General features: G+C 35.1%; 1 protein-coding gene across 1 annotated transcript in view; it reads left to right on the top strand.

The window, feature by feature from the left end:
* Positions 1-16,696, top strand: part of FAM83B (family with sequence similarity 83 member B) — a 76,912-nt gene that overhangs the window by 50,072 nt on the left and 10,144 nt on the right. The window lies entirely within an intron of this gene.

The following is a 16,696-nucleotide window of genomic DNA, read 5'->3' as shown; positions in this document are numbered from 1 at the left end:
ACTTCAGTTTTTTTGACAGGCAGATAGGTAAAACATGGCAGTTTAATTTGTAATACTGTTACTGAGATTTTGTGCTACATTTCATATGTTTATTGGCCACGTGTCTTGGTTTCAGTCATTTTTCTATTGGGGTATCAGTCTTTATTTTCTTATTTTCTAACCCTATTAATGTAATAACATTGTTCTTTCTTAACTGTTTGAAAATCATCTTTAACAGAATCTTGATTACAGTATATTTTTTAACTCATTCTTCTTTATTTTTCCTCCATTTCTTTCTACTGAAGTTTTTATATGCCAGTAGCATACTATTTATTCTAGCATAAGAGTACACTTTCAATTACCCTTTTCTTTGAATTTTCCTATGTACTCACATTTTATTTTCCAGGTGAATATTAGAATCATTGCTCTATATGCTTATGGATTGTGCATGTATAGCTTAGGTTCTAATGTCACTTCCCAGATCCTCCTCACTGAGGAATTAGTGTCAACCCTTATCCTGTGTGACAGGGGAAGAGTTCTTTGTTAGGCTGAAACTGTCCTGGGCACCCTAGATGGTTATTGTCTCACTCCATTTGACAAAGATATTTGCTTCTTATTTTAAGCCTCCTATGACTAATCACAAAGTTTAAAGTCTTTGTTTACATATTGTTCAATGTCCAATTGTTAAGTAATAAGTCAGTGCTTTTAAAAAATCATAAGTAAAAGACTATTTCTCTCTGTTCTAAAATGTCTATGATTAGCTGGTCTTGTCAGATATTTAATGGTGTTAGGGAGTGGTGGTCACTACATATGCTGATATGCAGACAATTATCAACAAGTCCAGCTGAGCAAACAAAACTTGTCCAAAAGCAGTGAGTAGCATTATCTTCCAAAAGTCCTAAGGGACCCTGTTGAGTGAATTCACAGATATTACCATTTCTACCTAGAAGTACTATTGTCCAAAGATTACATCTTGTTCTAACCTTGATTATTGCCTCCCCACTCCTTTCTAAGATAAGATAAACACTCCTCCACTGGACCCTGCCCCCTTCATCCGGCCTGGATTTAATGCCTCTTGGGGTCTGGCAAAGAATGAGAGCTCAATGCACTTTTTTTTTTTAATTAAAAATAAGCAGATGGATGAGACCCCACCTCTGCTCATTTCAGACTTCAGTGTTTGTTCCATGGGTGGGCCAAAGAGATCTGCCTGTTAAGACATTAGACTGAGGTTCAGAGACCGAGTCAGTAGACACCTTAGCACTAGAGCCGTGGTGCCAGGAAAGAGTGAGAACCAGAGTGTAGCTCTGGCTCCAGGAGTCTCACGCAAGCCAACATTGGCAGAGTGGCTGTGGAAGGCAAAAATTGACTTTTGGGGAAGCCAAGCAGTAAAAAGAAGTAAATAAAGTATATATCCAGAAAAACAGAGAAAGAGGGAAAAGGAGACCAAGAGAAAATCAGAGGTTCCACATATAAGCAATGTCATGTGATATTTGTCTTTCTTTTTCTGACTTTATTCACCTAGTATGGTAATCTCTAGGTCCATCCATGTTGCTGCAAGTGACATTATTTTATTCCTTTTTATGGCTGAGCAATATTCCATTGTATACATGTACCACATCTTCTTTATCCATTCATCTGTTGATGGACACATAGGTTGCTTGGTGCTTTTGTAAACAGTGCTGCAATGAATATTGGGGTGCATGTCTCTTTTCGAATTATGGTTTTCTCTGGATACATGCCTAGGAGAGGGATTGCAGGATACAAATGAACTTATATACAAAACAGAAGTAGACCCACAGATATAGAAAACAAACTTACGGTTACCAAAAGGGAAAGGGAAGAAGTAATAAATTAGGAGTTTGAGATTAACATGCACACTACTATATATAAAATAGATAAATAACAAGAACCTACTGTATAGCACAGGGAACTATATTCAATATCCTATAATAACCTAAAATGGGAAAGAATCTGAAAAAATATACATATATATATATGAATCACTTTGCTGTACACCTGAAACTAACACAACACTGTAAATCAACTATATTTCAATTGAAAAAAAGAAAATGAGAGGGAGGAAGAGAAAAGAGGAAGGGGAGGGTGGAGGAGGGGACATTAGTGACCTGTAAGGAGAATGAAGGACATCCTGGGGAAGCCTGGAAGAAAGCCCCAGAGGCAGCAGCCACATGGGAAGCAGGAGTGGCAGAGCTGGGGAGTGGCTGCCAGCCATGCTCCAAGGTCACCGGCTTCGGAGTAAAGTTCTGTGCTTCCACCCAAAGTGAGAGTGAGAGGTGGGGAAAAGGACAGGTGATTGGCCACAGACAAAATGGCAGGCTGTGAAGCAGATTGAAATCACTGTGTCTCTCCCAGCTTGTGCCACGATGACCAGGTGCCTGCGATTCTCGCCTCAGAAAACAGCTTCCCTCCCTTGTTCTAAGATGAAGCTCTCCGCGGGTGTGTCTTTGTGCTGAAAGGACTAAACTGGAACTCTGAGACTTGTTTCAACTGATGTTCCTGTTTTATCTCTATGGAGGACTGAAATTCCATTTAAATGGAATTTTCAAAAGATCACAAAGTACAGAATGTTCTGGTTCAATTTAGAAATAAGCTAGGTCATTTATTCTATTAAGAGCAGAAAAAAGTACCAGAACCTGTGACAATGATCCCATATAGGTAATGTACATGGGCTGAATTAAGCTGGTGATTTTGTTACCGAATCAGGTTCAGCTTCTCGCTGCTCAAAAATGAATGGGGCTGGGGGGGGGGGGGGGGAGAAATGTTGGTAGAAATGAAAGTTTCTTTTAATCAGAATGCTGTCAGTCTGGGGAGAAGGTGGCCTTGTGTTCCCCAAAAACCAACTCCAAAGATTCTGCTCAACCTTGAAAGTTTTAAAGGGAAACAGGAAGTAATCTCAGTTAATCACTGGGATAGGGCGTCAGATTGCTCACCATACCCCACGGTGTACAGGCATGTATGCAGGCTTATTGCCTTCTTGTGATTTTTCTTTAGATGCTATCTTGTTCACACTGTTCGTTCTCAAGATTACTAAAGGGGAAGCTAGGGAAGAGATCTGGTCATCTGTTAATTACTTATTCTTCATTTCTACTTCTTTGATCTATGGAAAGAACCAACAGATTTGGGCAAGGTATTGTGTGATTAAGGTTTGAAAGGTGTGCTAGGGCCAGAGATGAGTAGAGCATGGGGGTGCCTGGTGTAAGGCTAGTGACAAGACAAAAGGGGCCCTGTAGAGAGCTCTTTCCTGCCAGAAGCTGCTTATACTTCCTTATCTATTTTATCTGATTTTATCATCTAAATTTAAATTAAGAAAAAAAATCAACATTTTTCTAGACTTAGAATTCAATCTAGTATAGAATCAAAGCAAAACAAGCTATTGATTATTCCCACAGTTAATAGGTGATTTGATATAATGTTGCTAAGAATTATCTCTAAGACCTGGTAAAATATTATAACTAAATAACCACATAGTGTAATATCCATTCACAGGTATGGCAAGTATTATGCAATCTCTTTCATTCAATGTGTATGTATGAACCCTTTTGATTAGACATTCTTTTCTGGTTATATTAAAATTCATCCTGTTTTATGAAGTGCCCTTTTCCATTATATTCTATTATTGTAATGTGTTTAGGGTAAACAGGAGCATCAAATATAAAGCTCATTACAGTTATGTGGAGAAAGCTTACTTTTTAACATGTGCTATGCATCTCTTTTCAGACAGTGCCTTTTCTTGAATGCTGGTTAATGGTAAAAAAACACAAATGTTAGAAACATATTCCAGCCTTTTTTAAAATTGTTTCTTCTGAGTAGTAAAGCCACTATCTAGATTAGTCTTATTATATTTTTAATTAAACTGAAGAAGATTATACCCATCATTGTTTTATTCAGTCAAATGCTATTTAAGAATGTGTTATTTTTCTTAGTGTAATTTTTTTTACTGATCTCAATCGTTTGGAAACATTACCATGGAAGACAGCCAAATGACTCCAAAGCATTGTTCAATGTTACTGAAATATACAAGTAGAAGAAGCCAGTGTGGCTGACATTTCTGAGTGATGTCATAGTCCAGTGAAGTTCTCTTCAGTTCCTTATTCTCTTTACTCCCATTTGATCTCGATTTTCAACTTCTGTGTCTAACATCTCATTAGCTTGCAGCATGAGGAGCTGATGGCCTGAGACGGAAGAAGTAGAGGAGAATTCTCAGTGATATTTTCATAGGGAATCTTTTATGAAGTTTTTTTTTGTTGTATGTTTTTTAAAGAAGCATAGTATCTCAGAGTTTGAGAGCACCTCAGAGGTCAGAGTTGATTTAATTCATGCCTTTGCTCAACAAATGAATTTTTTTTTAATTCTATGCAAGGTTCCAGTTAAACACAGGACCAAACATCAGAGAATGTATTAAGATTTGAAGGAATCTCAGGAAAGAGACCTAATGACATAAATGTTATGATGACATATTTAGCTTGAGTCACCATTTGATTTTTATCAAAGGAATGGCATTGAACAGATGTGACATAGAATCTGTCATGAAAGAAAATCCACTCGAGGGATAAAAATAAAATTACCATTACTTATTTAAGGCTCTCCTTTACCGAAATTTGGAGGAAGAAAAAATTAATGGACTTTGACACTTGTGAAATACGAGGCAGCTGTTGCTACTTCAATTATTGACCAAATGCAAATCTCTGCCTTCTTGGCATTTCATGAGAAAAAAAAAAAAAAAAAAAAGCTTGGCAAATGCTGGCAAAGATTCTGGTAAAAGATAATCTACTAATAGAATTGTAGTCAGTGATTTCATTGACCTTCAAATCCCTTATACCCTCATCCCACTTTATTTTTTCTTCCATTTCTTTAGTAGAAACTAAGCAATTTCTTTCATGAGCCATTCTACTTTTACTTTTGCAGTATGGTTCCTTACCTGGCGAGATTCTTCCATTTTGAGAAATATCCCTAGAGCACAGTTCTGCCACCAAGAACTCCTTTAAATGCTCTGAAACCTGTCTTATTTAAAATATTCTATATATTTTATTATGGATGAATATATGATTTATTTTGATTGCTTGATTTTTCATTTTAAAATTAATTAATGAGATGGATTTTTCAAATAACCACTTTTCAGCTACATTTTCTAAGAAAAAAAATCTAGCCATAATTTTCATATCTCATATAATTTATGCATGTATTGAAACCATCCATAGTGGCTTATGTACAGTTTCCTTTCAGTTTTACTGAGATAGAATTGATATACAGCACTGTATAAGTTTAAGGTGTATAGCATAATGATTTGAGTTAACATACACCATGCAATGATGACCACAATAGGTTTAGTGAACACCCATCATCTCATATAGATACAAAATTAAAAAGAAAAAAAAGTTTTTCCTTGTAATGAGAACTCTGAGGATTTACTCTCAACAACTTTCATATACAACGTACAGCAGTCTTAATTATATTTATCATGTTGTACATTTAATCCCTTATTTTTTTAACTTATAACTAGAAGTTTGTATCTTTTGACTATCTTCATCCAATTCCTCCTCCCCTCTTCACACCCCATCTCCCACCTCTGGTAACCACAGATCTCATCTCTTTTTCTATGAGTTTGTTTTTGAAGTATAACTGACCTACACTATTATGTTAGTTCCTGGTACACAGCATAGTGATTTGATATTTCCATACATTTCAAACTGATCACCATGATAAGTCTGGTTACCATCTGTCACCATACAAAGATGTTACATAGTTATTGGCTATATTCCCCACACTGTACATTTCATATCTGTGACTCATTTATTTTTTAACTTAAAGTTTGTACCTCTTAATCCCCCTCATCTATGTCCCTCCCCTCAACCCGCTCCTCTCTGGCAACCACGTGTTTGTTCTCTGTATCTATGACTCTGTTTCTGTTTGGTTATGTTTGTTCACTTATTTTGTTTTTTGGAGTCCACATGTAAGTGATATCATATGGTATTTGTCTTTATCTGTCTGACTTATTTCACTTAGCCTAATACCCTCTAGGTCCATCTATGTTGTCATAAATGGCAAGATTTAATTCTTTTTTATGGCTGAGTAATATTCCATTGTACATGTATATCATGCCTTCTGTTGATGGACATTTAGGTTGTTTCCATGTCTTGGTTATTGTATACAGTGCTGCAAAGAACATAGGGATGCATATATCCTTCTGAGTTATTCTTTCTATATTCTTCAGATAAATAACCAGGCGTGGAATTGTTAGATCATATGGTAGTTCTACATTTAATTTTTTGAGGAGTCTCTGTACTGTTTTCCATAGTGGTTGCACTAACTTACATTCCCACCAATGGTGCACGAGGGTTCCCTTTTCTCCACATCTTCACTAACACTTATTAACTTGTTCTTTTGATGATAGCCATTCTAACAGGTGTGAGGTGGGTTTTATATACATTTGGAATAGAACCTCTCAGATTAAATTCTATCCCATAGTGGCTCAGATATAGCTCTAGATAGACTGTAGAGACAAGGTAGAATTTAATACTAGCTTAACCCAATGATAATATTGCAGAGATTGTCAGAAATTTTAGACAAGATTCAGAACATGGGGTACAGTTGTATTTCAAGAATGGAACTCTGCATCAAACTATTCACTACCTCTCACTATTGATGAATCATTAACCACACCTCTGGGACCAAACTGGATTCTACCAAAAGAGATGGTCTGGAACCAAGTTCTGGGACCTCCTCAGGTATACACATTTTCCCCTGATTCAGGCAGGGTCTGGGGGCATATGGCCTGATGGCAGAGTACTGACCTAGAAGAAAATCAGTTCTAGCCATAGTTTCATCATTTACTGTGTGATCTTAAATAAATACTTTAGTTTTTATGATCTTCAGCTTTTTGTTGCTGATGTCACTCGTGTGAAATACTACTTATCCAGCCCAACTCAAATGAGCCATTTTGAGAAAGATGATTCTTACTAACCCCTTCCACTGTGCAAGTGTTATTATTCCCCACTTACTAGGACCCATGTTTTCTACCTTTATTATCTGTGCCATTTAGGATAGATTTCAGGACATAGTTCATTTGAATAGCAGGCAGGTGACCTTCAGGAGTCTTCTTGCTATTTCATATAGGTGTACATACATAAAATATTGCCCAGAAACAGAAGACCAGTAAACACAGTAATAACATCAGTCCATGTGTTCCAACCCACCTCCTTCCCAGACTTGGTAAATTGTAAATGAAAAGTACCATGAGAGATTTCTGAGACAGTACTTTATTTAGAAAATGATAGGAATCTTTAGGAATTCAAATTAGAACTGTAACTATTCATTTAAAAAATTTGCTTGTTTATGATTTGAAAATAGCTGTATTTGATGCTCTAGAGAAAGCATGAATAATTTAATAAACTTTATTGAGTTGTATTGTTAAGTTGATGGGGATACAAAACGATTGAGGTATATTTTCCCCACCCTCCACTAGTTTATTACTCCCTTGAAAGTAATAAGTGAGCCACAAGGCTGATGAAATAAATGCTATGCTAAAAGTATTAAACACCATAGATGGAGCATAAGTTAGGATGCCATTTATTTAGGCTCAGGGAATTAGCAGAGGCTTTGTGAAAGAGGTCTGCAGGTAAGCTAGGTCTTGAGAGATGAACTGGATTTGCGTAAAGAAGGAGACCATGGGATTTTAGACAAAAGGAACTGCACAAGCATGATGTGAAAGCATGTGGCATCAGAGTGGGATGCGTGGAAGATGCAGTGAAGCATGAAACAAAGAAGAAAAGGCATTCAGATTGTGATAGACCTTGCATGCCATTGTAAAGAATTTACATTTGATTCTATAAATTACATATTTTTAAATAGTCTGAATGATGGCTGGAAATTTGTAACATTGGAGGCTAGAAGCGTTCTCCTGAATCCCAGACCCTAACAACACACAGCCTGTAAGGATTTCCATGTGTCATAGATGACTGACACTCAATAGACCCAAAGCCAGCCTCCTCCTTTCCAACCTCCCAACTGCCTGTATCTGTCATTGACGACACCAACCTGTCAGTCATTCAATCCAGAAATCTGGAAGTTATCCGGAAGTGTATTCTACTCATGACCCCACCATCCAGCTGCCGGTCACATTGTATTTTTGCCACCTACTTCCTGAATATCTCTGAAACCTGGCCTCCATTCTACATCCCTGAGCATATTATCCTCTATCCCCACCCATGCCAGATCTGTTTTCCACCTTTCTCTGCCCCTCTTTGCTTTTCAAAGGCTGATGCCATAGACTGCATCACCTGGGTGTCCTTGCCACCTCCTCCCTGATCAGGAAAGGATGCTCAGTGGGAGGTGCCAGCAGGAGAGTGAACACCAGCAGGAGAGAAGTTTATTTTCTGTTTGTTTTTTCTCTTGCTCTCTCCTGCTTGTCTCTATAGTCAGTTCCGTTAACCGTACCCACACTTCTGTAAATATTTTCATTAATTTCTCAACACTGAAAACTCTTAGGGAAATATGTTTTCTTGGCAGACCTCTGGATGATGTAACCTACTTTGCCAATCATGTTCTGGACCTTTGCAGCAGATTCCTAGTCGGTCCTTCTGTGTTCAGACTACATTCTTCACACTGCTTTGGAGAACTGTCTTTTCTGAACATGTGATGTTATGACAATTTGTTAATAGAATATTCTAGAATGACAAATATATGGCATACACATTACATAAATAATGTCAGTTTTGTAAAAGTATGTATATACCAAGGAGAAAAGAAAATGCCATTGCCCCTGGCATAATTGTGAAATTGTTGCCATTTTTCCTTTCTTAGTCTGTTTTTTGTAATTTTTCCACTGGAGGTAGAGTGAACGAGACAGATAATCAATCAATCTCTCTCTCTTTCTCTCTGTCTCCCTCTCCCCTCCCCATGTATGTGTATCTAATTATGAAAAATATTTTATACATTTTTTTCATGTCATAAGAATGTTGCTAACCACTTGTTTGTTTACTTTCTGATCCAGATACTAGAATTGAAAGAAATACTCCTAAATTTTACTTAGGAAGTTTGATTTCAAAGTAAAAAATAGTAATCTAACATTATGTCTAAAAAAACTGGGAGATGATCTTTTAACTGAATAATTAGCCTAATTGAGAAAGTGTGGTTGGAAATCTTTTCTAGATGCTCATGAAACTTTAATTTCTTTAATTTAATTTAATTTGAAACTAAATATGTCATTGACAGTGTTCCCTCCTATCAGATCATTAAATTCACAAGAGCGTTCTGCATACCCCTTTTCTACACAGCTCTCAGAGGACAGATTCCTTTGGTCTTCTTATCAATCGGCAAGCTTTCTGTTGCCTTTGATCAGCTCAATAATAAAAGCTTAAGTTTAGATTTCTTACTGAACTGCTTCACATTTTAATGATTTGGATAATTTTTTTTCTTTATCTGAATGTTTTAATGCTTATCCAGTGTACTTTTCTTTTGCCATTTGATCTATTTTCAAAAATTAAGTCTCAAGAAACCTAAATTACAGGCATATTTAAGTTGTTTAAAAAATATTTCACTGGCCCAGATTGAAACTCCAACTTGAATTTTGTTAGAATGGAAGTACCTTTTTAATATTATTTGTGTCCTTATATGTAAAAGATGAAATTATTTGGCCTTTGGAAATACTTAGAGTTTAAATGACTTTTCAAATGTCATTTTACAAATTTGGTATAAGAACCAAATTTAATGTATTACTGCAAGAGAATTTTTGTATAGTTTTTCTCCTCTTTTGTCCTCATCTCATTCTATTCCTCTTTTTTAATCATTAATTTCCATTTTGCCAAAATTTATAGCTTTACCAGCTGCTTGAGGATATAGTTATATGAAACATATTTTATTTTTCAATAACATATTTATGTAGAATATTAATCAAGGGTGATATGTAAGGACATGGACCTTCCTTAATTTTACAGATAAAACAGTTTGGTTTAAGTTAATAAAAATGTTTGGAACAAATGTGACTATTTCAGCTTTTGATAAAGACAGTTTCCTTTGGATAAAACCTCAAATTTCAGATATAAAATATGTAAAGTGAAACAGACTTTCAACCTAGAATTCTGACAAGTTCCTTCTTCTGAACCCATATAAGGAAAATAAATAAATTATACTTTAGAATTTTCTCAGCAGAGAAAGGGAAGATTCTCACAGTGAGATTTTAATCATATTAATGAAGACTTGAAAATAACATAGTTGCTAGTAAAATAGGAAATCTGCATCTTGTTTCTGTAGCCCAACTGAAAAACATTTGCTGTTTTGTGTCTGTATATTGTTTATCTGAAGAGAATGAGTATCATTAGGTGTTCGAAGTACTTAAGAAACCTGGAGTGTGTGGGAGAGGGATTATTCAGGAAATATTCTAGGTAATGCGGTTAATGTTTTTCAACTTAGCTTGATGAGCCCCTGAAAATTAAATTATTTCCCCTGTCTCTTAACTTTTAGAATGCCTCTTCCCTACCACCAAAGGTATGTGGCCTTTCAACTTTCAGGCATCAAAGTGAAAAATAATACACAATTCTCAGAAGCTAGCGGTGAAAAAAAATTATCCAAGAGAGAAAAGAGAGTAGTAGAGTTAAATAAACAGAGGATTAGGTGAATATAACTTGACTATAAAGACATAGGAAAGACTTATACTAAATGCAAAAATGCTACTGCAATATTTCATAACTTTTGTGTAACTCCTTGATACCTTGATATTCAAGTTTCTTATCCAGATAGAAATTACGATTGAATAAATAGGATCTGTGGTATTTTTGCCATGTGGTATGTTTGATTTTTTTATGTCAGGTTAATTAATTGTTGACATTAAAGTAACACAGTTATTGCTCAAGTAAAGAATGCAGCCTCGTAAAACATGAATAGAAAGTTTTGTTCTGTTTTGTTGTAATTGTTGTTTTAATTATTGGGGAATATTTGGTTAAGGCCAATGCTGTAAATTAAGAAAATAATGGCTTGAAACATGTGAAACACTTTACTCATCTCTTTAAATTAGGGACTATAAAATTTTGCTCAAATATAACAAAATGCCTATTCTTCAAGCTCTGTTATCACCCATGTTTTTATTAATAGTAGCAACTATTCAGTGATCCTTTGCCATGTGCTTATACTATGTAACATCCTATACCATGGGCCACTTATTACAGACTTGATATACAGCATCTTAATTTTCCCAACAATCCTACAGAATGGGAGTTATCCACCTGATTTTATAGATGAGAAATTTGAGGCTCAAAAAGTTTATGTTCTTCTCTTAGTTCACCTTGCTAGAAAAATGACAGAATCAGAGAGATATGTAGGGACAGAGATTTGTGGAAGAAAAGGAAACACTGAAGAGTGACTTAGGGAGAAGGAGTACAAATATAAAGGGGAAATTTAGCAAGGATGATATCTGAGCTAAAAAGATAAAAATAGAAAAGTGAGAAGAAGGAACACGATGGATGGAGTGAAAGTTTAGATAGTTTCTTGATTACTTATCATCTTGCTTTGGAAACTTTCAAACGTATATAAAAGAAGAGAGAATATGATAATGATTCCTCATGTACCCACCACCCTGTTTCATTAATTATCAACTTGTGTTCGATTTCGTTTCCTCCGTATCCTCCACTGCTGCTGAATTAAGTTGAAGAAAATCACATGTAACAGATGGTTTCATTTCATCTGGAATTGCTTCAATATAATTCTCTAAAAAATAAGGGCTTTTTAAAAAGTATAAATTATCAAACCTAAAACAAGCATTACTATTAAATACCTAGTCAGTATTGAAATTTCTCTGTTACCTAAATGTCTTTTGACATTTGTTGAATGTTGGTGGAAAAATTTCTCAAAAACTAGCTAAAAAGTCAATTTCAAGTTTACATTAAAAAAAAAAAAAAAAACTCAGTTGGCCTCTCACTGTTATACTGCATAACTTTTAATTTCCTGTTAACTCTGTACTGTATTCCTCAGAGCAACTGTTCTGGACCTTCTTCATTCCCATGTAAGCCCACAGTCTGAGCCTTCACTGACCACAGCCCCAGAGGAAGGCTTTACCCCCAACCATGAAGTGTATGCTGAGGGCATCCAGTGACAGTCACCTAATCTGTTTCCCTTTCCTCCTCTCACAATATCCTATACACCATCAAAACGTTTCTTGCAGTTAGTACTCATTCTCTTCTCCCCTGTAGTCTTAGCACATCCATAGAACCTAATTCTAAGGCAAACTCTTCCTCCTCTGCTCATGCCATCCCATTCTGACTCCACGGAGATTGTATGCCATCAACAGTGTTACCTCTTTCCTATTTTATTCCTTTGATGTCCACCTAACTTTTCCTGTATGCCTAAAAACACTTAAGTTTCAATGGCTAATTTTAAAAAAGCATGGATAAAAGGATGGATGAATAGATAAATAGGTAGATAGGAAAAACAAAGAGTACAACCTTTTAGCATGGTGTTGATCACATTGTTTTGAATTTCCTTATATACAAATACTCCTTTCAAATTTTAAATTTTCTTATAATGGTACAATAATTCTCCATGTAATTTAGGTCTCTAATACCTGATGAGCCCTGACTAGCCTCTCTCTGTTGTCTTTCTCAAGCACTCAGCCACTGAGTCTTGTCAAGTCATCCATTGCAGCTTTACCTCCATCCCTTCCTTCTATTCCTGCTGCCTTCATTCACATTGGGATCTTACACATTTATGCTGCATTAGGATTGAAACCTCCTAATTCCTCTCCTTGCTGGTAGATGTTCCAGTTTCTCACTCATCCCATGTATACTAACATATTAATCTTCTTAAGTATTTTTCCAATCACATACTTCTTTGGCGAAAAGCTTTAAATCCTTACCCATTGGTGCCTCAGGGAATCTGTAGTTAGCCTGGCGTGCAAGGGCTGCCCTCTACAGTCTTGGCCAAACTGACCTTTCTAATCTTTCTAGCCTTACGGCTAACTCCTCCTCAGCAGATTTCCATGTCCCAGCAAAATGCGTTCTAATGCTATTCCTGGTGAGTATTCCTAATGCTTCAGTTCCTGTTACCCAAACGGTTCCTCCCCTTTAAATGCTACTCTACAATTTTCCCAACACAACTAGTAATAGATTCTTATTCCCTTCTTCCCTCTTTGTCTTTCCACCTGCAGTGTCCTTCACTCCTTTCTTCCTGACAGACATCCCTTTATATTGGAAAAAAATAAATAAGATAATAGTTATTCCAAGCCAATGGATAGTTATGCTACAGGTTAAAGGAGATCTCCTAAGAGTCTCAGGAAAACAAGTTACTTTGGTCAGTTTGCCAAGATCTAGATTCTGACACCTTGGCTTGGGGGCCCATGCTCAGGGCCCTTGTCAGGCAAAGTTTCAGGAGAAGTCATTTTTTGGAAGTTCTGGGGAAATGAGAACTTGTAAGAGGGCTGAACTGTGAAATCAGTAAAAGGACTATGGCTCTTCTTGCTGCTTTTTTTAAGCCTGCTCAGGATTTCAAAATATGCATTTTTGGAAGACGCAAACATTCAGTCCATAATACTGGTGTATAAGTACTTTCAATCCTATAACAATGCAGAAAGGGAGGGAAATGTCAATAATTATGCAACTCTTCTGAGTTGTCAAACATATGTACTACTACAGGTTTATGTTGTAGCCATAACACAGCCCAAACATTCCCCCTTACATCTTCTATTGAATTTTAGTACAATACCCAGGATTTGTGTTTGTTTGTTTTTCACTTTCACCAGGTAGTGGTTGGTGAGATTTTTACAAGCTAAGTACAATGCATGTTTTAATCCAATTGTTGGGTAATTGGGAGTAAATGAATAGTTACTGAAACATAGAATTTTAGAACTTGGTACACACATGATCATCTGCGATTTATTTAATATATAATAGAGGTCAGTGAGACTCAGAATCATTTCCCTGACTTTCCAAATGTTACACAATTTATGGCAGACCAAACCAGTTGATATCAATTTAGCTACTAGTATAGATGCTTATATATGTGCAAAAATTATGGCATTAATAATGTAAAGCTTAAACTTACTAAACAATATTATAGTGCATACAATATATTATTTATGAAATTTCACACAAAATGGATACTTTTATTTAAGCTGCAGAAGGATAAGGACCAAAAGCACTTATTCCTAATATCAGGCTCTCTTTTTTCTGAAATCCATTTAGCACATTGCTTTTAACAGGCATTACAGACTCAGAGATATATATTTCCTAAGTGATCATTTCCCTTGATTTCTATTACTCAATTCTTAAGGTTTTCTAGTTGTGTTGAATTTTATTATAGATATGGTTATTAAAAAGCTTTGTTGATTTTTTTAAAAAATTTGAACTCCTTATTATCGTTCCTTCTGTTGGAAAAAGGTAAATCCTCCTGTATCTATGTAGGCAATTACCAAGGAAGTCTGAATCCTTTCAAATGGTGCTTAGTATTTTGAAGCATAAAAGGTATAATATTCACTTTTTCAATTTTGAGGGTAATACTGACAGTTCTGTGACTACACATCATTAACCCAAGGTATACTTACATTTCTTTAAGTATCTAGGTCATATAAAAGCATATTGCTAATAGTGTTTTATCTTAATGGATTATAGTGGAAAAAACAGTATGGGTTTCAAAATTAAAATTCTGAAGATGATGAGGCATATTTCTAAGGAAATTCAGTGTCAACATTGTGATGAACATTTTCTATCAGATTTATACTTTTCATTTTTCTTGTTATTGGTTTCTACCTCACATTTAAAAAAAATACTTCACTGCACTTACAACATTACCATAAAAAGAGGGCTGCATGATCCTCTTTAGTCAATATGATTCATTAGAATTTAGATTTTATCAGTATGAATGTTGCTATCAGATACATTTTCCCAAGATACTATTTTGTGCACATATTTTCCTCTTCAGGATTTATATTGCTCTTAAGATCAAATTTAAACATGTGTCAGATTTTCAAGATCCTTCATAGAAATTATGCAAATAAATCCTAAGTAAATTTGTTCCATATTCATAAGTGTGATAATCTTTGTGTTTATTTAACTTTAGGTTAATTCAATAAACATTTATTAAAATATTACTGTTACCATCATTCTAATTTTTGCCTCTATTTGTATAATGCTAGTCTTCCAGCTTGATAGCTAAAAATAATCTTTATTCATTATTTAAGGCTTATTCATGAAGCCCTGGTAGTATATTTCATTCTACTGGGAACCCACCCTAACAACCATGTACATTTAGAGCTTTTTCTCCCCTTTCTATGAATTACATAACAACTCATTATTTACTTTCCTAAATGAACTTAAATTGTATCATGAATATGAAGTTATCATAAATTTATTGTCACTGTTTATATTCTTTTAATTCAGTGTGTCTAGGTCACTTCAGGAAAATTTACTACTCTGAGAAAAATAAGTGGAAACTCATATCCTTGAATCACTTTCTCTGAAACTACTAAAAGATGCTAAGTTTCACTCAAATCTTAAAAGTCACTGAGAATATCTTCCTGAAAGTTTTCTGAGACTCATGTTGCTGATGATTGCATTTGCTTGTTTACTTTTTCAATTTATCAAACAAGAATAAAACAGTAATTAATGAAGAAGCAGGAGAAGAAGTTTAAAATTATATAATATGGTAGTTTAATGAATACCATTTCATGTAACTGGTTTCTGTATTGACTTATGAAATCAATTAATGTACCTTTTGAAAAGCCTTGTACTAATCACGTATATCATTTTTATTTCATTATATAAAGTCATTGTGGTTATTTCTATAGCACAGTGTGATTTAGTTAACTAGCTGGGAGTGTAACACCTTCAGATCAGGTTTGGCATACCTCATTTCTAATTATCATTCCTTTCCATGAATGTAACCCACCATTAAATTTTTTTAAAAAGACTACATTTTATTTTGCCTTTCTTGGCACAGCTGAAGTTTTCTGTAGACTTTATATAAGTTTTCAAGATATCTACTGGGTGCTGGGAACCAGAAATCCTGATAAGGTACCTGACTCCATTGACATCACATAAACTTGTCAAAGAGGTGTAATCTTGTCTCCCAGATCCTGATGCATTGTGTTATCTGTCATGCAAGAGGGACTGTCATTTGTTTACCTTTTATGTGCTAGAATCTTCCATTGGCTGAGTGACTTCAATTACTTTTTAGAAACAAAACCCTTTATTTATCTGGCCATGAGTTTTTGTTCATTTCCAAAGTCTCAAGTAATTTGTTACAGGAGACTATCAGACAAATTAAAAATAAATTCTTCAGCTATACTGATTAATTTTTTACAAAGAATACCATGTAGTACAATAATGCTTCTTTATTTTTAAAAATCCCTTTCTAGTTAAAAAAAAATTAATGCTAGACTGCTCCAGACATATGTTTTTTAAAAATTATTTTGTAAAATAAGTTTATAAAATGGACATTTTCATTTCTTTATCTCAATGGCCGTACACCATCACATCACTCATTATTGTATATAAATGCATTCATTAATAATTGTGGATGTGATTGAAGGTTTTTCACATGTTCGATTTTATAGAGAATATGCACAAGACACAGGTGAAGCTGTTCTAACTAGCTTCTCCCTTCTCCTGCCACGTCATACCATTTATAAACAAGGGAAGGATCACATGAGGCCATTAGAGTGATTCAAATTGTTCTTCCTAAAGAAAATCTGATTGAAGTATATTTTACTGGTAGT

This window comes from Kogia breviceps, chromosome 10 (genome assembly GCF_026419965.1).
Source record: "Kogia breviceps isolate mKogBre1 chromosome 10, mKogBre1 haplotype 1, whole genome shotgun sequence".
In the NCBI taxonomy this organism is placed as follows: Eukaryota; Metazoa; Chordata; class Mammalia; order Artiodactyla; family Physeteridae; genus Kogia; species Kogia breviceps.
This window is presented reverse-complemented; position numbering and strand designations above follow the sequence as displayed.